This window comes from Neomonachus schauinslandi, chromosome 11, assembly GCF_002201575.2.
Source record: "Neomonachus schauinslandi chromosome 11, ASM220157v2, whole genome shotgun sequence".
Taxonomy (NCBI): Eukaryota; Metazoa; Chordata; class Mammalia; order Carnivora; family Phocidae; genus Neomonachus; species Neomonachus schauinslandi.
The window spans coordinates 108,673,157-108,696,868 of record NC_058413.1 but is presented as its reverse complement, the minus strand read 5'-3'; positions in this window follow the sequence as shown (position 1 = coordinate 108,696,868).

Below are 23,712 nucleotides of genomic sequence, written 5' to 3'. Positions count from 1 at the left end.
TTGAGCTGCGGTATTTTTTACCTATTTTCCTTGAGAGAAAAGCTGCTGATGGAGCTTGAACCCTCAGTCCGAGAAGATGCTCAGCCTCTTTGTACTGTGGACCATACGGAAAGTCAAGGCGGAGCCATGGCTGCTCATTTGACAAGGTTCCCTTCCTTTCGAAATCTCTAAGGGGTTTAATTTTCTCTCCCTACATATTGCCTTCAACAGAAACTTGACAGCAAGCTTTGTGTGGATTTTGGGTGAGGAAACTTACAGATGACTTCCACCATCTGCATCTTTCTGGTTCTGGAGATGAGAGTGAGGGTGTGCAGTTCACCAGAAGTGAGGTCTTATTCAAATACCCTGACCTTCTGACTCTCTGTTTCATTTTCTGTAACACATCTCTTAGCTCACTTGAACTCAGTGAGTATTTTTTGAGCAGCCAGGTGCTGAGGATACAAGAGTTCCTGGAATTCTCTAAGTCATTAGTATGCTTTCAAGGGCACAAATAAATAATTTCCTATTATTCTAGGAAATGCAGGCTCAGTCAGGTGTGGCATCTCACTATTTGTAACACACAACATGCTTCTCTCTCCTCCTCATTTTTTTTTTTTTTTGGTAGTGTCTTCTTTATCTGGCATCTCCATCCTACCTAAATATGTAAATGCCATCCATATGTTAGGGACATAGCTCAAATCTTACCCATTCCATAAATCTCTCCCATTTTGAACTATTTCAATCCATGAAGTTCAATTCAATGTATCATCTTACTATTTAGTTCCCCTTTAATTGTTTCAGGTATGTTAGTTTGGTTTTTTTTTTTTTTTCCAGTTAGACTGTAAACACCTTTAGGTTATAAATTATATCCTATATCTCTTTTGCTGATCCACAGAATTTATCAAAGAGTTAACTACACAATGCATATCTAATAAATACCAATTCTAATTGCTTAGTTAATAAGTTTTTGGCTTTCAGCACCCAAAATGCTCCAACAGACGAATCAAGTATTGTTTCCCAAAATAATGCATTTGATGAACTGTTACCATTTTACTCTTAAGTAGATCCAGTATATCTCCTCTCATTTCTAAATTTAAAAAGCAACATTTACAGTATTATTTTTATGCTTACCATTTCAAGACATGAAGTAATTAACCAGAGATTCTCTTTTAGCTGTTGCAACCAAGTCCAAGTTTAAAGGTGTTACACTACATGACATTATAATTTTGCCCAGTGATAAATTGTTTCTAACTTGAGCCCCAGTGAGGAATTTGACCTTTCAGTGAATTTTTACTTTTAAATAAAAGCCTGCTTGCTAGGAAAATGTTGCAGCAAGTTGCACAAAGAAGAAAGGAAATCCCTTACAAAGTTAAGAAACAAAGCAGGTAGCAAACGTTTCTGAGTAACATATTGAAGGCATCGAAAAAGTCATTGAAAATCTAAAATTTGGAAACTGATGCATAGCCAGACTAACCGAGTATTAAGAGCTCTCACAGGAAGGCAACACTGGAGAGACCAGCACAGGACAGAGTGCTGTGGGGCAACAGAAGGAACTTGCTCTGTCCATCCTTAAAGTGAGGGACTCTCCATGCTGCCCACACCCTTAGACAAGGTATGCATACATGTTTCTCCCTGGGTGAATTCATCTGTCAAGCCTCTGGTGCCCTGGGAGAACAAATTCAGGTAACAGGTGTTACCTCAGGGGATGTCGTGTTAATAGGAGTTATTCATCAAGCAGTAACTACAATTATATAGATTTTACTGTAGATTATGAATCATAGTTTATTAATTAACTGATTCATTCACTAAGGCACTTATATCTTGCCTTCTATCAAAAATTAACTTGTGATGGCTAAGTCAAGAAAAATGTTCTTTAATTTTGACTCTGCTACAAACCAGGGCCTTTGGGCAATTCAGTCATTCTTTCTCGAACTCAGTTTCCACATCTGAAAATAAAGGAATGGAGTGAAATGATCCATGAAATCTCTCCTTGCATCTCTTTATACAATGCTCTGATTTCTTTAATATGCTTAGCAGGAATTTCCAGAAAGGGCGTGTTGTGAATAAAGTATCAGATGAAGAAGGAGGCTATATAAATGCAAAGTAATAATAATATAAATGCAAAATAATAATTATCCCTGAGATCTGGCTCTTTACTACCAGTGGTGTCATTGGTAGGAAGGTGATTCACAGAAGCATAACCACCATGATTAAGGCAATAATGAGAATGACTTAGAAGAAGCAGAGCTAAGTAAACACACAGCACGAATAAGCAATCACTAAGTGGTGGTAAACTATTTAAAAGTCAAAGCTACAAGGAAAGAATGAATTTTTGGTATCCAAGAATGGGGACCATCACAGGATGTAATGAATAGAAATTTGGAAGAAAAATGTAGGCTAAATTTGATTAAAATCTCCACAATAATGTAAAGTCCTAAATCTTTGGAGAGCTCAGAATTGTATACATTGCTTCAAATAGTAAGACCATTGGAGAACTTGCAAGATTCCACAACCAGTTTATCCTGAGATAGAACAATCCTTGTTAATAGCTTCCTTACCTCCATCAGGGCATGCTAACAGTCTCAGACCAAAATACTTTTCCTTTCTAGCACTCTGGCTCAGTGACCTGGCTTTCCTTTCTCAATCCTACAAAACACACCTTGAGACTTCAACTTCCTTCAATGTATGGCAGTGGGACTATTAAAGGTGGAGATGGGGATGGAGAGGGGTGGGGGAATGAGAGGGAGGTACACACACTAATTCCTGTTTGACTTGACCAATGTACCAGTTAATAAATCACCATGCAGATGGAAACATTCTCCTCGGACATCAGGATGGCAACCCTTGCAGCCTATTCTCTACTCTTGGATAAACCTGCTTGAAGAACTGTAGGTCGAGTTTACTTGATGATCTTTGTGAGGAGAACTTTTCTTACAGTAGGGGCTCTTTACCTGTTAGAGAGTTTTATATGTGCTATCATATTAATTCCTGTAGTTATTCATTTAAAAAAAAACAGAGTGTAGACAATGTTATTGAAGGCAATTTAGTCAAGTGCTTGAGTTTTTGTCTCAAATATGCCAACAATAATTAATTCAGTCAAATCAGCAAAAAAATTAATGAAATTCAGTTAAATTACTATTTGGCAAGATTGTATTAAAAAAAATCTTTGGTGGAAATTTTTACACTTTAGTTAATTGTTTTGGCATATTTTAAGAGTCATTTACAGATTTTAATTCAATAATTGCATTTTATATTTAAAGTATATAATTACAACAAATATTAGTTTCTAGTTTGATATTCATATTTCTTCCTATTCTTGCCCATATCTTTTGGGAGATTAGTCATACACTTGGAAGGACTATCTCTCTTTTAAAAATAATTTATTGTAGGATAAAACAAAAATACACAAAACCACACCAATCAACTGTATGGTGAAGCCAAAAAGTCAAGAAAGTAACTGCCAGTCCCTCTAGAAGGCTCTTTCCTGTGACCCATTCTAATTACTCCCCACACATAACCAGTATCCTGATTTTTATAGTAATCACTTTTGTGTGTGTGTGTGTGTGTGTGTGTGTTTGATCCATGCATGCATTCCTAGACACCATAGATTAAACTCACCATTTTAAAATTTCAATTTAATGTTTGCTTTAGGTAAGCATTTAGTTCTTTGCCTACAGGATATTATTATCTGTACAGTTTTCCATAGACTTTGGGTTTTGCAGGTTAATATTTATGGTACAGTCCTTGTAAGAAAATATTCCAGAACAATACGATATCCCTTTCTCCCTCCCTCACACCCTCCCTCTCGCCTTCGTTTTTTCTCTCACTGAGGAAAGATTATGCCAGCACATGAGAAGAGGGTGGCGGTCAGTCACTCAATGAGAGAGACCTCACCAGGTGCTAACCCTGCGGGCTCCTTAGCTGCACTTTCCCAGAGCTGTGAGAATATCTTTTGTTTAAGCCCCCCAAACTGGGGTATTGCTATGAGCCCAGCCAGGGCAGACCAAGACAGTAAATGTTGACCAACCACCTTTCTGAAAACCAACCAAACCAAAACAAAAACGATTTGTAGCATTTGCCAATCTCCTGGCCATGAGTGGCCAAATTCAAGCTACCCAGGTGAAATCCTTGGAAAGAGAGTTGCAAAGAAATGCTTCTAAGTGGTCCTCATGAGCTTCCTTAGCTGTGAATATCATCATTATGCACAACCTCCTTCCCTTGGAACCTTCTTCGTTCTTAAACATATTAAACTAAATGTTTAATATTTATCACTAACATTTGTGTCACTGACTCTTCTAGTTGTTTGGGTTGTCTGGGGCGCATCTGCTCAGAGTTCTCAGGAAGAGTGCTTTGCAACAATGTTTCCTGAATTCTGGCAGGAAGATACCGTTATTCTGTGCTCTTCATATTAAAGTAATTTGCTGGGTATGACGCCCTGGACTCATGTTTTTGCCCCTCCCAACCCCCAAGAATCTAAAATCTGCTACTCCCGTTTTCTTGCGGCATAAAGTGATATCAATGAAAAGTTTGATGATAACCAACTCATTGTCTTTCTTTTAGAAGTCACATGCCCTCACCCCCAGAATCTTTTTTTTTCTTGTTCTTTAAATTAAAACAAATTTAGTAGAATATATTTTGCTTTTTTTTCCTGGCCAGGTCAAGTATTCTCAGATATGTGGTGTATTCTTTCAATATATAGTTTCTTTTTTTTATTCAAGAGATTTTTATTAAATTATATTGCCTACTATTTATTTTCTTTAGCTTCTTTCCTCAGAGACTTCTGTTTTCTGTATTTTTTTTTTAAAAGATTTTATTTATTTATTTGAGAGAGAGAATGAGAGAGAGAGAGCACATGAGAGGGGGGAGGGTCAGAGGGAGAAGCAGACTCCCTGCCGAGCAGGGAGCCCGATGCGGGACTCGATCCAGGGACTCCAGGATCATGACCTGAGCCGAAAGCAGTCGCTTAACCAACTGAGCCACCCAGGCGCCCTGTTTTCTGTATGTTGAATTGTTTTTGTCTACCATCAGTATTTGTACCTTTCACATAATTTTGATCACTTTCTTTGTTTTTAAAACATGTTCTCATTTTTATTTTTTTCTACATTTTCTGATGTATTCATTCCTGTGTTCCTTCTATTTTATTCTTTCCACCTAAAGTGATCATTTTCTTTTATATCTAGTTAGGTCCTGTGTCCTGCCATCTCATAATGAGTTTGTAAATTGTAATTTAGCTCATTGTGAAATAATAGTTACACTTTGAGTTTCATTTTTGAGCGTGTTTGTCTGGGTGCTGGGTGTGCTTATTGCTAGGAGCGCCTTGTTGTCTCTTGTCCTTTATTTTTATGATAATACGTACAGGATTTAAGCTTATGCATTTCTGTTGTTCTTTCTGATGTGATATCAGTTTTGCTGAACTTTGGAAGGCGATGTGTTTCCGGGAAGATTTGTTAGCTTCACAGAACTTCCGTTGTTCTGTATAGTGCTCAGAAATGTGGGGACTTTATTGTGAGAAGGCTGAGCTCTGCTTCACTCCCACCCATGCCCCCCTTTTCCCCCTGGATAGTCTCTTTCTTCCTCCTCCACTCTCCTAGCTTGTTCAATTTGGATCCCACTTCCAGCAGACTTTCCTCAGTATTAGATCCTATCCTCTCAAAGAAGGGGGGGAAGCCCGTGTTGAAGTGGACGTCCCCTTTCCCATGTTACGGTGGGCCCAGATGGACCCCATGTGTTTTCTAGCAAATCCTCGTTGCTATTGTCAGATTCTTCTGTTTCAGGTCCATCATCCTCCTTGGTTGGTTTCCTCTTTTTCCCGTGCAGTTGCTACTAACACTCAGGGCTTGTAGCTGAGAATGTGTTTTGCTGTGTTCTCCACAGAGTTTTGATTTTGTCATCTAGATTCTGTGACTGCTTTGTATGTGGGGATTTGGAGAGATTCAAAAATGATGCGACCACCACTGTCGCCTTCTCACAATCCATCAGTACTGGCTCCTTAACTTAAATATTCTTGCAATTCTTCAGATGCTTATTTTTTAGTACCATGTCACCTATGGACATTTGGTTGTGAATCATGAGATGTGATCATCTCTTTGCCCACAGCGACAGAGTATGGTGTTCACTTAGGTAAGAGGTCCTGACATCAAATTAAAAGGAAAACTGAGGGACACCTGGGTGGCTCAGTCGTTTGAGCATCTGACTCTTGATTTTGGCTCAGGTCACAATCTCAGGGTCCTGGGATCAAGCCTTGTGTCAGGTTCCACACTTAGCAGGGAGCCTGCTTCTCCTTCTCCCTCTGTCCCTCCCCCTGCTCTCTCTCTCTGTCTCTCTCAAATAAATAAATAAATCTTTAATCATTAAGATTCTTAGGCCTAGGTTTTAAACAAACAAACAAACAAACAAACAGAAAAGGAAAAATGACATTGCAGCAGATGGGACCGCAAATAGAACATGGCTGAAACTAGAGAAACCATTTCTCAAGTGCAGTTTAATAGGCATTTAAATCTGACTTGTACTTTTAAGAGATTGTTGCAAAACTAGGGACGCCTGGGTGGCTCAGTTGGTGAAGTGTGACTTCAGCTCCAGTCATGATCTTGGGGTCCTGGGATTGAGCCCCGCATTGAGCACCCCACTGAGTGGGGGGGAGTGGCTTCTCCCTCTCCCTTGGCCCCTCCCTCCACTTGTGCTCTCTGTCTCTCTCTCAAATAAATAAGACCTTAAAAAAAAAAAAAAGAACTTGTTGCAAAAATAATCAGACATATACACAGAAATGTGTTGAGAATTTTCAGCACAGTTCAGGATAAATAGATAAACATTAATAGATAAATGGACACATGTTAGAAGTGACTTATATGTCCATCAGTAGGAGACAAGTGAAAATATGTTAGGCATTTAAAATGATGATGTTTAAGTATACTTAATACTTAAGGGAAAGAGGTCTATAATTACCCTTCTCCAGAATTATTAAAGCAGGATGATGTTTTCACAGGCATTATGTAGATATGCACATAGTTACATATATATAGAAAGATGACATTAACTTATGATGATATGATTTTCATTGATTAAAAATTGTTTGGACAAAATTTTTTGTATGGCTCTTTTTCTGCATGGGAATGCATTACTCTTATAACCAAGAGAAAGAGACAAGGAACACAGACAGTGGGCATGCATTGGTGTTCAAAAGATAGAATATCAAATACAGTCATCATCATTATTTATAGATTCTGTGTTTGCAAATTTGCCTATATGCTAAAATTTATTTGTTACCCCAAAGTCAATTCTCAAGACACTTTCCCAGTTGCTCACAGACACGTGCAGGGTGGTGAAATATTTGAGCTGCCCAAAGAGCATGTTCCTAGTTGACAGTGAACAAGTTGACAATTTGTCTTCTTATTTCAGCTCTTGTAGTGTAAACAGCTGTCCTTTTTGTGGTCTCTTTAGTGCCGTGTCTTTATCATTTTGTGTTTTTTGTTGGTAACTTCTCTGTTTGGCCCTGAGCATAGAGCCGAAACGGTGTCTAGCATTCTTAAGTGCAAGAAGGCTGTCATGTACCTTACAGAGAAAATACATGTGTTAGATAAGCTTCATTCAAGCATGAGTCCTTGTTTGCCATGAATTCATTGTCAACATATCAACAATATACGTTAAATAAGTTATCTTTAAACAGAAACACTTACAAAACAAAGTTAAGTATTGGTCAGTCAATAAAAACATTGTGGCCAGAGGCTTGCAGGAACATAAACCTATATTTCCCCTAGGAGCAAGGAAGAGTTCCTGATTTGCTAAGTGGCCACAGGATCTTTCTAGAACATAACAACTATGAATAATGAGAATCAACTGTACTGACTTGTCCAGGGCTACTTAGCCTCTCTAAAACTACTTCCACGTGTACAAAATGGTACAGTGGTTCTTACGTCTTGGGATAGCTCTGACTATTAAATGTCATTGTATACAGAAAGCCATGTTTTATGGTTGACACTGAGCCCGTGGGAGACTTGACTCACTCCCTTCTTGAAATGCTCACACCATCATTTGTACTGATGATTTTTAACTCTGTATGCTCATACTGTAAATAATTGTTACCAATAATGTGTTTTATCTTTGTTGGAACTTCCAGAGTCTCTCGCATATTTACAGAACTTCACACAGTAAATCATATTAGATAATGTAAAAGTTATAGGAATTATTTATGTTTAATAAAGTTGTTGTACATGTTTGATATAGGAAACTATTCCTGAGAGCTGCCCCATGAGGAGAACTTAGTCAATGATATTTGTTTCTGCTTAAAATTCTGCTACTTTTTTTGTCTTTGAATTTGCCAGGAATGACTTGCTTCTTTGTGGGCAGTTCTGAACCCTCGGTTTCAGTGTGACCAATTCTGACTGATGAGTAGCAGATGTGTCTCTGAGTGCAGAGAGGGAAATAATGACTCAACTCCTAAAAATCCCTGAAGATGAGGCTAGAACTAAAGCTAAAAAGAGCCATTTACGACCTACCATTCCTTTGAGGCCCGATTTCTTAGACACCAGCAGGGGGCTGAACTCTTGGTAGCAGCTGATTCCAGGAGTTCCACAGCTGGTGAGATTTGGGATGGAAGATTCTGGGAATAATTTAGTCAGTGCCATAAAGAAATATGACCACGTAGAATCCCATCCTACTTCATAATTCTTTAGTACCTTATAAGTTATTTCAAAAAACTCTTCTTTCATAAAGTTACCTTGGCCAGTGGGTCAAATGGCCATACATATATGGTCATATTTTCTTCCAGATTTAGAATTTTCCTGAATTACTGTGTATTAAGGTATATCTTAGAGAAAAACAGGGATTAGGAACATTAACTATGGCCTAGGGCAGAACGTATATACAGTAACTTAGTACCAACATATGCTGGGACTATAAAGATTCCTTCATACGTTTATAACTTGCCAGGTATTAAGTATATCATATGTTGAAAAAAATGCCTTAGTTCCTTCACCTTACTTGTTTTTTCTTTACCTTACTTTATTTTTTTCACCTTACTTTAAATATAATCATCTGAGTAACAAAACATATTCTTTAGGACTTTTATGGTCTTAAACTGTGAAAAGAATGTGTTCTGTCTTTGACCAATCAAAATCTTAACCTCTGTTGAGACAACTAATGCAGATAGATTCTCCAAATGAAGAAAATAGGAGTTTAGACGTGAATATAAGGGAAGAGGATGGTTTGGTGGATGTGAAATGATGGAGTGATTGGTGGTAAACAAAGGGTCTTGATCTGTGACATATGTGCATATGTATATTGACAGAATGAAGGAGAGAACAAACTTCTAGAGTAAAGGGACAGAAGAGATTGGAATCATGGAGGTAATCAAAGGGTATGATACAGCAAAATGCATCATGAAACTGCAAAGTTGAATCTAGAACAGAAGTATCTGATAATTAACAGTTAAATTTTGAAAAGTTAAATAGAATGTATCTTTAGGAATCCTTCCTATTTTATACAGTGGTGCCAAATGTGCCTTTTGGAATTCTGGTCAGCGTCACAATAAAACATTGGACTTTCTTTGTTTTAAGATGAAAGAGAGTTGAAATTGCTATTGGATTGTTGCACTCCTGGCTATTCTAGGCTAATGTATCAAGTCATTCTGAGGATATTATTTTGTACTACTGTGTAAGAATAATTTTTTATTGGATATTAGTGAGACAGTTTTCAGTTGCCAGTAAAAAAAAATACTTCCAGAAGTCATTGGTACATGTGTCCTTTCATTGGATGGAGGTGCTCCTAGCAAAAACTGGGGAGACAGGATATTCAACTACGGTCAGGGCAGGACAAGTACACAGCACATTCTTAATTTTAGGAACATTTTCTTCATTTATCACTCAGAAGGATTTTTAATATATCCGTTTTGTTGTAAACTCAGTATCAAGCACAGGAGAAATCATATAAAAGAAATAGAAGACAGTCATTATCCTCAAAAAGTTTATTACAAGAACTGAGTGTTACAACACTTTAGCACAGCAAGGTCATCTTGACCCTGAAATTTTAATTTATTTTATTTTTAAAAAGACTTTATTCATTTATTTGAGAGAGAGAGACAGCAAACATGAGCAGGGGGAGAGGCAGAGGCAGAGGGAGAAGCAGATCCCCCACTGAGCAGGGAGCCCACCATGGGGCTCCATCCCAGGATCCCGAGGTCATGACCTGAGCCGAAGGCAGACACTTAACCGACTGACCCCCCCAGGTGCCTCTGAAATTTTATTATTTTTTAAAGATTTATTCATTTACTTATTTGAAAGAGAGAGAGGACGGGGGTGGGGGGAAGGGAGAGAGAGAGAGAGAATCTGAAGCAGACTCTGTGCTGAGCACAGAGGCTGACACACTGGGCTCAGTCCCAGGACCCTGAGATCATGACCTGAGCCTGAATCAAGAGTCGGCCGCTTAGCCAGTTGCGCCACCCAGGCGCCCCCTAACCCTGGAATTTTAGTGAAATTATATTAAATGCCCACCCAAGATGTAATACTATTACCCAATAATCTGCACTTTTCTGCACCCCCCACCCCCTTAAAAAAAATCTCTGGATATTTTTGGTCCATCTAGCAACTTCCGGCTTGGATTTCCAGCTTCTACAGAATTCTCATTTAATTTACAACATGCTACGGTAGGTTTACCATGCCCTGGTGTGGCCCATCCATGGACTATGGCTCTCTTCAGTACTCTGATTCATGCCCTCCCTACATTATCATTCACAGAAGAGGCTGTGCTTGAGTTTAAGGCAATCCAGTGACAGTCATTATCACAGATCCACAGAGAAGATGAATTAAAATTATCAGATGTTTCCAGGTAAGGAGAGTGGACTGGCCACTTGTGTTTATCCCTTTCCTAACTATATTCAATGATACTAATTCAACATACATAGTTTATGTATATATTATGTACATATGAACTCACAAGTAAAAAGAGATTATTTCACTATCTTAAATAAATTTTATTATAACAGTTGCAGATTTACAAAAAAATTACCACGATAGTGCAAATTTTGCCACATGCCTCATGCCCAGTTTCCAGACTAAGGAAGCAGAAACACGTGCATTTTTCATTATTTGTCTGGTGAAATAAAAGGAGATATTTTAACTCTAAAATAAGAATAGGATGCTATTTGAAACAGCAACAGAGAGCAAAAATAAATTTTTGGAACTAAAAATATACACATTTTATTTTATTAATGATTTTATTTATTTATTTGAGAGAGCGAGGAAGCAAGGTCTCTGGTCTCTTCTTCTAAGGACACTAATCCTATCAGGTCAGGGCCCTACCCTTATGACCTCATTTAACATTAACTATTTCTTTTTTTTTTTAAGATTTTATTTATTTGAGAGAGAAAGAGCATGAGTGAGAGAGAGAGAGAAAGATCACGAGCGGGGGGGGGAGGGGTAGAGGGAGGAGACTCCCCGCTGAGCAGGGAGCCCGACTGGAGGCTCGATCCCAGGACCCCAAGATCATGACCTGAGCTGAAGGCAAACGGTTAACCGAATGAGCCACCCAGGCGCCCCTATTATACACATTTAAAAAAAAATAGATTTCAAGTAAAAAGTTAATGAGTAAGGTTGTGGAGTTTTTCCACAGAATAGAATATATTCATGTATATTTGCAGATGGAAAAGATAAAATATAAAAGTTAAAAGCTAATTCTAGGAGGTGAAACATTCCAAGAGAGAAAACAGAGGACACAAAGCAAAACTCGGCAAAGAAATAATTAAAACATTCTGAATTTTTAGATTAAAAGGGCCCACTGAGGACCAGCACAATGCATAAAACGATCACCCAGGCACATGGGAGGTAAATGTTAGAGCCCTGAGGAAAAAGAAATATTCTCAAAATTTTCCAGAGAGAGGAAAAGCAGCCTACATGGCAAGAATCAAGAATCAAATTGGCTCCAGAGGTCAACTCTGCACCGGAAGCTGCAACATTAAAAAAGAAATAGCTTCAAATTCTTGAAGGACAATTATTTCCAAAAAGGTCTTTTATTCAACGGAAACTATTATTTAAATGTGAGTAAAGACCGACTGGACCTGTTGCAGAGAAGCAAGGCTCCACTTAGCCTCCATACATCCTTTCTTAGGAAGCCATCGAAATCTGTGTTCCATCATTTTCCCCCCACACAAATACAAAAAAGGAAAGAAAGGACGAAAAGGAGAAGGAGCGGGCCCCGGGCAGGTGCACCCTGCGCAGGTGTTCGTCCTGGCAGCTGAGCGGGTCCGCAAGGCGCCCCGGGAGCGCCCCTCGGCCTCTGCTGGAAGAGCGCCAGAGCCGCCGCAGGGCACCCCGCTCCCTGGGACGGCGCGCGGCCCTGGGCACCTGCGCGAAGGGCCAGCCGGCTCCGGCCTTGCCCATCGGGACACAGTGTCGCCGGACGACCGCGGGAAGGAGCCGCAGGGCCAGGGCTGTCCCTCCCGGGAAGGCACACGGGGCGCAGCGAGCGTGGCCGACCGCAGTACGTGGCTGCCGGGGCGAGCGCGTCCTGATGGCCGGCCACGGGGAGGATGGGCGCGGATGCGCCGAGCGCGCAGAAGGGCGGTCAGGCCTGAGGCGCTGCAGCAGGATGTACTTCCGGGAGAAGCCAGCTTCGGCAGGACCCGGGCCTTCTCCAGCCCGCACGCCCAGCAACGGGAAGCACCTGCCGGCCAGGTGCTAGGGGCCCCTCCTCCCAGGCTCCGCCCACCGCCTAGCGAGCAATCCTCACAGCTCCTGGAGCCCTCGCACGTCTAAAGCCCCAGTCAGAACCGGTTAGTGGGGGCACCTGACCCCACAGGCCCGGCCCGGCCCGGCCTGGCCAGGTGCGGGGGCGGCGGGGGCGGGGCGGAGAAGGTCTGTGGCTGGAACTCGGAGCAGCGCCGGGAGTGAAGTCCGCACGCGCGCTGGCGGCACGTCCGCGCACGAAGGCCTGGAAGGGGCGCAGGGGGCCGGGGGAGAGTGAAGGGGCCCGCGGGCGCCAACCGGCCCCGGCCCAACTTCAGCGACCGTGCCGGAGGGGTGCATCGAGTACCCAGTCTGCAGGCACCCCGGGGCCCCCTTGGTGGGCGCTGCCGTCCTCGGGGCCCGTGGCTCCGTCCTGCAGCGTCTGCCCCCAGCAGCAGCGCGTTAAGGCCCCTCGTGCCAGCCCAGCTCCCTGCACGCACTCACTCACCGGACGGTTTCGTCACTGCGGTTTTTTCTGCATGCGGAGCTGGGCCCCTGGGGCGGTGTGTGTGTTTACCTCTGTGGGTCTGGAAGCCCTGGGAGCGGCCGACACTGCTCCCCGGTTCCTGCAGCGCCGGGGAGACTGAGGACGGAGCGGGACCGCCCAGCTCGGTAGGTGGCATGGGTCAGAAGCACGAGGACTCCATGGGGACTCCGTGCACGGCTTGTCCTGGGCGGCTGCAACACAGCAGACCTCCCACCTGCGCCCCGGAATCTTAGGGCCTGCACAGAGGCCGTCCCCGGCTCGTCTGCCACGCAGATGGTCTCGTGAGCACCTTCCTCTCCCAGGGCTGTGTCCTTGCGACAGTCCCGGTGTAGGGACGCTGGACGAAGCGAACACAGCAAGGACGGGACGGTGAGGAGCCTCGGATTGCCAGAGTCCAGCGCACTGGTCATCCCGCGGCCACGTCCCCTCGCTGACTTCCTCCAGCCTCCCTCTCTGTGTGTATCTCAATCTGTTATTGGTCAAGATACCGAAGAGTTCGGTGCGTACTTTGGACGGTGAACAGGGATACTTTCCTTTTCATTTAATAGTCCAGTGAGATTCCCCATGGGTTTTTAGAACATGTGCTCATTCAGTCTCCTATCATGCATGGAGTGACTCCTGTGCCAAGTCATGCCCAGGCACCTGCGCTGTGAAGGGAAATGGGGTCAATACATGTGACCTAAGAGTTCAGGAGGTAGTAGGGGAGGCAGTTGTAATTGTAACCATGGGATACTGGATATAAGAAAAAGGTAGATGCAGGTTACAGTGGTGTGGGGTGCATCTGAAAATCAGGAGTGGGGAGTTTTTGGAGACTGTTGAAGAATGAGCATCAGTTTGCCAGAACTTTAAACTCGGAGGACAGCTCATAGCGCAAAGGCATGAAACAACTAGTTTCTTTAGTCAAATGCAAGAGATTTTATATAGTTCTTGAATATGGTGTGAATGTGATTTGGGATTTGAGTGGGGGTAGGGGCAAAGAAGCAGTGTTGAGTGGGTTTGGGGGTGTCTGTATAAACCTTACGATCTTGAAGATCCTGATAAACTCATGTATCAGGTCATGGAGAATCCTTCAACCGAGCCTTGGGTAACTGATGTTTCAGCATACTTAGAATTTATCCAGACTTTCCTTGATTAGTCCTAACTTGTTCACATTTCACTCTTGTTCCCTTTGAGTATTCTTAACTCTTCATGCCAGTCTCTCTCATTTTTTAAAATTTTGTTACTTAACATATTGTGTAATATTGGTTTCAGGAGTAGAATTCAGTGATTCATCACTTACACAGAACACCCAGTGCACATCACAAGTGCCCTCCTTGATGCCCATCACCCATCTAGCCCATCCCCCACCCACCTCCCTCCATCAATCTTCAGTTTGTTCTCAGTTAAGTCTTATGGATTGCTTCCCTCTCTCCTTTTTTTTTCTTTTTTCTCCCTTCACATGTGTGCATCTGTTTTGTTTCTTAAATTCCACCTATGAGTGAAATCATATGGTATTTGTCTTTCTCTGACTTATTTCACTTAGCATAATACTCTAACTCCATCCACGTCATTACATATGGCAAGATTTCATTCTTTTTGATGGCTGAGTAGTATTCCATTGTGTGTGTGTGTGTGTGTGTGTGTGTGTGTGTGTGTGTACACACTACATCTTCTTTATCCATTCATCTGTCGATGGACATCTGGGCTCTTTCCCTAGTTTGGCTATTGTAGACATTGCTCCTATAAACACTGGGGTTCAGGTGCCCCGTTGGATCACTACATTTGTATCTTTGGGGATAAATACCTAGTAGTACAATTGCTGGGTCATAGGGTAGCTCTATTTTCAACTTTTTGAGGAAACTCCACACTGTTCTCCAGAGGGGCTGCACCAGCTTGCATTCCCACCAACAGTATAAGAGGGTTCCCCTTTTTCCGCATCCTCGCCAACATCTGTTGTTTCTTGTGTTGTTAAATTTAGCCGTACTGACAGGTGTGAAGTGGTATCTCATTGTGGTTTTGATTTGTATTTCCCTGATGGTGAGTGAACATCTATTCTCATTTTAACTCTTTGGTATTTTTCAAAAGTTTTGTTTTGGATATCCATTTCTGGATTCCAGAAGGTTCCTAGAATCCTGGGTCTCTGGATCTCCTGGATTCAGGGTATCTGGGGCTGTTTCTTTCTTTCTTTTTTCTTTTTTTTTTAATGATTTTATTTATTTGGGGGGGGGAGAGAGAGAGAGAGAGCACAAGCAGGGGGAGGGGCAGAGGGAGAGGGAGAAGCAGACTCCCCACTGAGCAGGGAGCCCCACCCAGGGCTCCATCCCAGGGCCCCAGGATCGTGACCTGAGCCAAAGGCAGATGCTTACCCAACTGAGCCACCCAGGTGCCCCAGGGGCTGCTTTTGACCATTGATGTTTATGTTAGGTGATGTAACAGAAGTAACTTTTTTTTTTTTTTTTGCAATAACACTGATCTATAGGGGGACCAGGCAAATCCCACAAATGTTTAAAATTGCTACTGTGTTTTCATTTCCTGGTTACCAGTAGCATACTGGGTCACTCTAACAAGTATACAGTTACATTTTCAATTTTACGTATAGGACAGATGTTGATTGGGATACGTTGTTGTTGTTTTCCCATACATTGCTATTTTGAAATTTTAAAAGTAATTTATGATTAACTTGCAGACTTTCCAAAATAAAACAAAGACCCAAAGCCCTCAAATAATATTAGATGTAGTTCCAGTGTTAAAGTTGACATCTAAAGAGCCTTATTCAGTGGTAACATCTTTTATATGATTAAATGAAATAACTTTCTAGCATCTTGAACACTCCATGGAATGAAGTATACATTATTTTCCTGCTCTTTCTTTTTAAGGTTTTGTTTGAGAGAGAGAGAGAGTGCTAGAGCCTGCAGGAGTCAGGGGGAGGGGCAGAGGGAGAGGAACAAGCAGATTTCCTGCTGAGTGTGGAGCCTGATGTGGGGCTCAATGTGGGGGCTCCATCCAAGGACCCTGAGATCATGACCTGAGCCCAACGCAGATGCTTAACCTACTGAACCACCCAGGTGCCCCTCTTTTCCTGTTAAAAGTTGAGAGGTATCACTAATCAAGACAATTTCTAGGTAATTGAGAAAATACAAGAATCAAGGAATATACGTTTTGACAATATGCTTTAATTTTGCACAAAAAACGTAAGTCTTTTAAAAATATGAAGTATTTCAAAAGGTGAAGATTTTTTTGCTGTTCATATAATAATCCTTAATAAAGTCATTACCTTCATTGGTATTCTGAGGAGTGCATTCTTGTTTCAGGATCTGAAGCCATGGGTGAAATTAGTGCAGTACACTGCATTTAGTGAGAACTTAATAAATAGTAATTGATTGATGAGGTGTCAAAGCAGCTTTATTTTTCTCCCTTTATCAGGTTGTATCTACGCCAAAATACCAAATGGAAAAATACAACTATTCAGTTGTTACATTATACCCATGCGAAAAATTAAATTTAAATGGATTTAAAAATCAATTATTTTATGAGAATTGAGTCAACTTGATTTGTATACATAGACCCCCTCCAGAATATAGGCACACTTGTCTTTAGTTAGGATACATCTGGTTATGAGGTCACTTTATTATTTCCCAAACTGTATCTTAACTTTATATCAAGGAATTACCATTTGACCAGGGTTAAGTTGTGCAAATCGTGAGAATTTATAGGGAACAGTTATTCACAAAGGCTATGTCAAAGAAATGATTGTCACAGGGTGTTGAAGATGACTGATTAGTACTATAATTCTTTTCATCAGAATTTTTAAATGCTAACTTTCCCTATTGTAGGCTTTTATATTACTTTTTAGAAATAAAAATTTAATTAATATGATCAATTAGCATCAGCACAGTATGGTAGGTAAGGGTATAGTCTTCGGAGCCAGGTATCCGGGCTTGAATCCTGGCTGTGCTGCTTTCTACATGTAAGACCCCGAGCACACTATTTAACCTCTGTGCCTCGGTTTCTTCTTTAGTTAAAAAAAAAAAAATAGATATAACAGTATTTTATGGTGTATGTCTGAAAATTGAGTTAATGTTTGTAAAGCTCTTAGAATAATCCTTGGAACATCGTAAACTCTATGTAAATGTTTTTCCTGTAATAAAACAGGGAAATGAATAAATTCTCAGTGAACAAAGTTCTCACAATCCTGAAAATTATAAAGAGGGAAGCAATGAATTACACACACTGAAAGAAAAAAATCTCATCACCAAGATATAACATTTTGTGAAGCATTATTTCAGAATTTTCTCTGAATATGTATAAAAATAATAGATCAGAACCTAGAAAGGAAAACAACTTCATAAGACGTATTATTGCACATGGTTTTTAAAAATCAAAAAGCATTAAATACAATTTTATTTGAATTTAATAGATGAAAGTGTAATTGATGGACTTGGCAAACTTCGGATAAATGGTTATTCAACACCAGTTAATATTTAACAAAGAACCCTTCTTTTGAGAAAAGAGATTATAAAAATCATTAACATGTTAGAATCTTTATTTTTTTTTTAAAAGATTTTATTTTTATTTATTTGACAGAGAGAGACACAGCGAGAGAGGGAACACAAGCAGGGGGAGCGGGAGAGGGAGAAGCAGGCTTCCCGCCGAGCAGGGAGCCCGATGCGGGGCTCGATCCCAGGACCCTGGGATCGTGAACTGAGCCGAAAGCAGACGCTTAACGACTGAGCCACCCAGGTGCCCCAGAATCTTTATTTTTTTAATGTCTCTTTTAAACTACTTGCTCCAAGAAGTGAACTGATTAACATTCCCATTCATTTTTTTATCCTCCCCCTCACCAGTATTTCCTCCTTTCATCTCAGTGATTTAACCAGAATATATCTTGAAATTAATCAACTTGGATACTCCTGATTGGTGTGTTTTGTTGTATTTTGCAGCTTCATTTCTCCCTTGCGTCAGTGGGCATTTGTGATCATTTTTCCTGGCACGTGTGTTCATGACTCTTTATTTAAAATATAAGAATTATGTTCATGTGGAGTCATTCTCTGTCATCTTTGCAATCATTTTCATTCATTTTACTTCATTTTTTGCCTCTGTAGTTACTGAGATTACTCTTACTGATTCTCCTTCTCATTGATTTGATTTTAGACTTGAGCTTAGCCAAAAGGCGGAGAAGCAATCATTGATTGTATTTTTAGGAGTGTCCGTTGTTTCTCATTGTTACTTATTAGGTAGGACACAATGCTGTGTGTGCTCTCAACATTTTCCCTTGTCCACTACTTATCTTGTCATTCCCATTGTATTATCTTTTTTCTTTCTTGAGATCTGATTTTGTTTGTTACATTTACATTTTTGGGAAATTATCTAACATGAGGCAGTTGCAAAAAAACTTCTCTTGCTTGAGTTATCTTTTCTTCCCGGACTGGTTCTTCATTTTTCCTTTGTCTGTCATTCTATTCTGACTTATGATTTCTGCTGCGCCATGCGTGTAATTGGCATGCTGTTTCTTCTCATCTTGCTTCTGCTCTGATTCTAGCCCTCTCCTTGGTAAGATTATAGGTAAATTCTCCTCGACACAGCCCCCATTTATGCTGTGATCAATTTATCATCCTGTTTTTGAGCCACAGGCGTTAGACCTAGCCGTTCTGCAGTGTGGGGATGTGCGAGGGGCAGAGGAGGTGCTCGGCTGACTGAGCACCTGGTGTTGGCTCTCTCTTCTGAGATCCTGTTAGGTGTGACTCCACACAGTGCTTCATCAGGGCGCAGCTCTGGGAGCCGGGCCCTGGAAACTGGCGAGTCCTGGTTAGCATTCCTTTTACTACTAAGATGTTTCTAGGACATGTAGGGCCTTCTAATGTATATTAAGGGGTTTGCCTTATTTTTTTTTAAAGATTTTATTTATCTATGTGACAGAGAGAGACCCAGTGAGAGAGGGAACACAAGCAGGGGGAGTGGGAGTGGGAGAAGCAGGCTTCCCGCGGAGCAGGGAGCCCAATGCGGGGCTCGATCCCAGGACCCTGGGATCATGACCTGAGCCGAAGGCAGACTATTCACTGACTGAGCCACCCAGGCGCCCCAAGGGGTTTGCCTTATTGATTTAGTCTTTTAGAATTTCCTATTCTTTCCCTTGGCCTATATCTACAAATTGGAGCAAATTCACGAAAACTCTGAATTTTTTCAGTTACAAATCTTCTGTAATAATGTTTCTTCCCTTTCTTTAACTGCTGCACATATTAAAAAAAATCTATCCATTCATCCTTCCATCTGCCCATCAATGTTTTAATGAAAGGAAATTCTGTAATACTAATTTATTTTGCCATCTTTAGTCCCATTTTATTTCTCTCTCTCTTTTTTTTTATTCCCCAGTTCTTTTTTCTTAATTGCCCCTGTTATAATATGGCTTGGGATTTGGTCTATTTGAAGTAAACAATGCAAATAAATTTCATGTTTCTTGACTCCAAAGATTTAAACAGTGATTTAAAGACACTGCTTTTAGCCAAAATACATAAACAACCTTGAACCTCGAGTACTTGTGAATTATTAGATACCTCTGTGAGGTCAGTGCAGTAATCCATTACAGTGGATTATCCAGTCCATTATCCAGTCCATTACAAGGGTGAGCATGAGGGGACTGGAAGCTGAGTTGTTCCTGACAGATCTTTCCCAGGGAGAGAGATTGCACCATCTCTTCATGCTTCAGGATATATTAAGTGTTGCTTCAGTTCATACTGATTTGAAACACAGATGACTTTTGGGAACAATTCTAGAATTTATTCTGATGCTTTCAGTATTTAGATGTCTAAGAAGTATACGTATGGTATAATGGAATAATCAAAGATTTTTCTGAGTCACATAGACTTGTATTTGAACCCTCGATCTATTAGCTGTGATCCTTTGTAAATTGTTTTTCATATGTCATCTATATAACATAATGATAGCTATTTGCAAGGATTAAATTAGATTGTTTAAATGTGTACAGTACTTGAAACATTGTAGATGCCCAATAAATACTGTCTTCCTCACTATTCATTTATGACTATTTTTAGGATTGTTAGCGACTGCCTGTCCGTTCCTCTGTACTGTGGTAGAGAAAAACAATAATTGGTCTTTTTTCTCAATACTGTCTTAGGCCATTATAGATTTTGGCATCAAGGAGAGCAAAACTTGAGATTTGATCTGTTCTTCTGCCTAATCACCATGCCGTCATGGGGGTTCTCAGGACCACTGTTGCCACTTAGAGTTTGACACAGTCTGCACATAGGCTCTTAGTCCCAAAGGTGTAGTTAAAAGGACAGTAGTTAAGAGCTCAGATTTTGGAATCAGACCTCTTGAGTTTCATTCCAGGCCACACCCGCTTGTACTTTGGTCATGTTACTCTTACACTCTTACCTCAAATTTTTCAGCTGTACAATGGGAAAATAGTTGTGAATTCATATGGTTTTATGAGTACTAATTGAGCTAATTCATGTGAAATGCTTAGAGTGAGTGATGTGTGACTTCGGGGCACTTTTAATAAATGTTATTGTCTCTTACTCCTAGAGGATATTAATAGGGAGACTTAGCTCAAGATTGTTGACTATCTCCATGACGAGGTAGAAGGAACCGCTCTCTCCATGTAGCCCCATCTGATGTGGCAAATACTGCCGTGATAGCACATTTCACGTTTTATCACGCCTTACAATTTACCTATTGTCTCCTGCTATTAGACTGCATATCTTAAAGGGCAAATACTTCATTATTCATCTGTGGATCTTTGACACTTGACACAGCCTAGTATGTAGTGTGCTTGATACGTGCCATGCAGTGATTAGGAGTGGAAACTCTGCAGTCAGCCTACCGTGGTTTAAATGCTGGTTTGCTCGTAGACTAGCTGTGTGACCAGAGGGCAATTACTTAATGTCCCTGTGCCTCACTTCCTGTTTGGTAAAATAAAGATAATTATATGCCTACATCATTGGGTTCGGCTCAGGTCATGATCCCAGGGTCTTGGGATCGAGTCGCATGTCAAGCTCCCTGCTCAGTGGGGAGTCTGCTTCTCCCTCTGCCCCCCACCCCCCGCTAGTGTGCACTCTCTCTCTCAAATAAATAAAATCTTAAAAAACATTAATCCATACATGTGCATTGATTAGAACAGGGCTTGGCCTATTTTGAGAGCTCAATAAATAATAGATTTTTAGACAATTCTCTATTGTTGTAAAATTGAATTGGTAAATAAAAGGAAAATGATAAGCGATGTTATGGTCTTACACATATATATGAAAGTTTCAAGTTCTTACTATCATGGGAGAATTAGAAGAGATTTCCTTATGACCAGAACACGTACAGAGTCCATATTCAAAAGACTTTCTTCATTTCTTTTTTTCTTCCTCTGGGAAGGAGCTGTTTTTGATTATTTAATATGAACAAAAGCAGGGAAATCTCCGGGTAGACATTCTCTTCTCTGCTCTCTGAGTACCTCCTCAAAATCCCACAGCTCTACTCTGAGTAGGCCTGCTACCTCTTCCTAGCATCAGACTCTCCTGATATCAAGACCTAAATATTTTCCTAGAGACATTAGTCTTTCCCATTGCATTCTTTATTGACTTCACAGATTGGGCTTTACCCAATGAAGAGACCCACTGGCTGTTTCAGGTTGCTGAGCTTTAATTTCATGGTCCACTAGGATGAAGATTCTTTGATGTTATTCCTAGTAGCCATTGGAATAGGGTGAAGCAGGGTGAACAGAGCAATAGAGGAGATTTATGTTGACTTGTAATTTCTAATAGCTGGCAGTTTGTGGCAAACAATAATAGATAATTCCTTAGTGGAACAATTTTAATCAAATGCAAGCAGTATTACCTTCTGATTTTTTTTCTTCTTGACTATTTTCAATTTATATTAGTTCTCAGTATCAGTGGGTCAGAGTTGAGACTATTACAGTTTTAAAAATATTCTTATTTCCGATCTCTCTTTTATCTGTGGACATACATAAATATACATGCGTGTTTTCTTTTTTAAGTGAATCGTTTTGAGGGCAGGAATCCTGCCATTTATTTCACCATCCCTCGCATCTAGCATAGTACCTGATATAGGATAGGCGCACTCAGTACATGCTTATCAACTGAATGAACACACATTTTCTGTAAGATAGTACCTTTCTATTCACCTAGCATTTTTTGAATATTTGCCATGTTCTAAGGCTAGTAGTAAGCAGTTTCTTCCTCATTTCCCAGCTAGTCCTCATCACAGTCTTCCCATGGATGAAATCTGTTAGTCTTCTTTTATAGAAAGTGAAAAATAGACCAACTCGTTTAAAGTAACATTCCCAGGACCCAAATTAGGGTATATTTATAAATGAAAATGGCAAAAGAATTCAGGATTTCTTATGTTCTTTCAGTAATACAACTTCATGTACATACAGAAAAGGCAAGCTCAGTGAAGGCACTTATATTTGCCTGAGTTAATTGTGCAAGTGGATACCTGGGAGATCTAGAGCAGGAAGTCTGCCAAAGTGGTGGGAATTAGCTGTGTGTGTACATATGCCCATGTAGGCATGATTGTACATTTTAGGTGAGTTTTTGTAAGTAAATGATTGGTTAGACTGGAGGGAGGACCCAGTTGACGTACAATGAATGATGATGGATATACAGAAAGAAGGTTAATAAAGATCTTAAATTCTAGGCTCAAAAGTTGCCATTTTATGAGAATGGGTAAATTCAGGATGGGATCTTGAGCAGTGCATTAACAGTATGAATAATGCATCAGAAGGGTGTTCTGATCCTTACACACTGTAAAGGTCTTCCAGTGAAACTTAAAGCTACTGCCTGGCCTTGGTTTGCTTCTGGTTCATTGTACTTCATCGCATTGTGCTGACTTAGCATAGAGGTCTTCTTTTTCTCTTGCATATCAGTATTTCAAGTATTTAGTAAACTTTTACATATGTTTGGCCTGATATCTACTTGAGCTTGTGTTTCCAGAGCATAGTCCTAAGCAATCAGCAGTCCCTAAATGACGGTCCAGGAACTTGTGAGGATGCTCACAGCCCAGTGAGCTGGAAGAATTTCCTGAAGGACTAGAAGCATATTGTAAGACCAGCTTTTAGGATCCTTGTGGTTTGTCATGCATTCCTGAGTAAAATAGATTGCATAAAATGTTCACTTAATCCAACTTTGTTTCATGCCTTTGGGGAGGTTATAACCCACTGTAATTATTATTAGCAGACCATACATCATACCTTGAATTTAATCAACAGAAAGGTAATTACAGACGTACAGGATTTAAAATTATAGCCCAAGTTTAGTCTCACCAGAACTAACAGTTACCAGAAAGGGGATTTTGAGGCCACAGATAACCTAACTGTTGGCCTAAGGAACACTGCCAAGTGGGAAACTATACGTTCTGTTTTTCTGTTGCTGTTGCTGTAACTAAGTCCCTTTGAGACCATAATTCTCCATGATTTAGTCCTTTTTCATCCCATTCCTTACTCTCTCTTACACTTTATGTTCCCAGTGACACTGTATAGAATTTTCCATAAGTTCTATGCTGTCTCTTGCTTTAGTATCCATAATAATA